We start from the raw sequence: 736 nt of genomic DNA, 5'->3' as shown, positions 1-736 counted from the left end.
CTGGATTTAGAAAAGGCAGAGGAACCAGAGATCAAATTGCCAACATCTGTTGGATCATCAAAAAAGCAAGAGAATTTCAGAAAAACATCTACTCTGCTTCATTGACTATATGGAAACCTTAGACTGTGTGTGTCACAAGAAACTGGAAAATTCTTAAAGAGATGGGAATACCAGACCACCTTACCTGCCTCCTGAGAAATATGTATGCAGGTCAAGAAGCAACAATTAGAACCAGACATGGAACAACAAACTGGTTCCAAATTGGGAAAGGAGTACATTAAGGCTGTATATCGTCACCCTACTTATTTAGCTTATATGCAGAGTACATTATGAGAAACACTGGGCTGGATGAAGCTCAAGCTGGAATCAAGATTTCTGGGAGAAATATCAATAACCTCAGATATGCAGGTGATACCACCCTTATGGGAGAAAACAGAGAACTAAAGAGCCTCTTGATGAAAGTCAAAGAGGAGAGTGAAAAAGCTCGCTTAAACCTCAGTATTCAAAATACGAACATACAAAGTGGCATCCAGTCCCATCACTTCATGGGAAATAGATGGGAAACAATGGAAACAGTGACAGACTTTATTTTCTTGGGCTCCAAAATCACTGCAGATAGTGACTACAACCATGAAATTAAAAGACATTTGCTCCTTGGAAGAAAAGCTATGACCAACCTAGACAGCATATTGAAAAGCAGAGACATTACTTTGCCAACAAAGGTCCATCTAGTCAA

The sequence above is a fragment of the Bison bison genome, unplaced genomic scaffold, assembly GCF_000754665.1.
Source record: "Bison bison bison isolate TAMUID 2011002044 unplaced genomic scaffold, Bison_UMD1.0 scf7180017864092, whole genome shotgun sequence".
NCBI lineage: Eukaryota > Metazoa > Chordata > Mammalia > Artiodactyla > Bovidae > Bison > Bison bison.
This window is presented reverse-complemented; position numbering follows the sequence as displayed.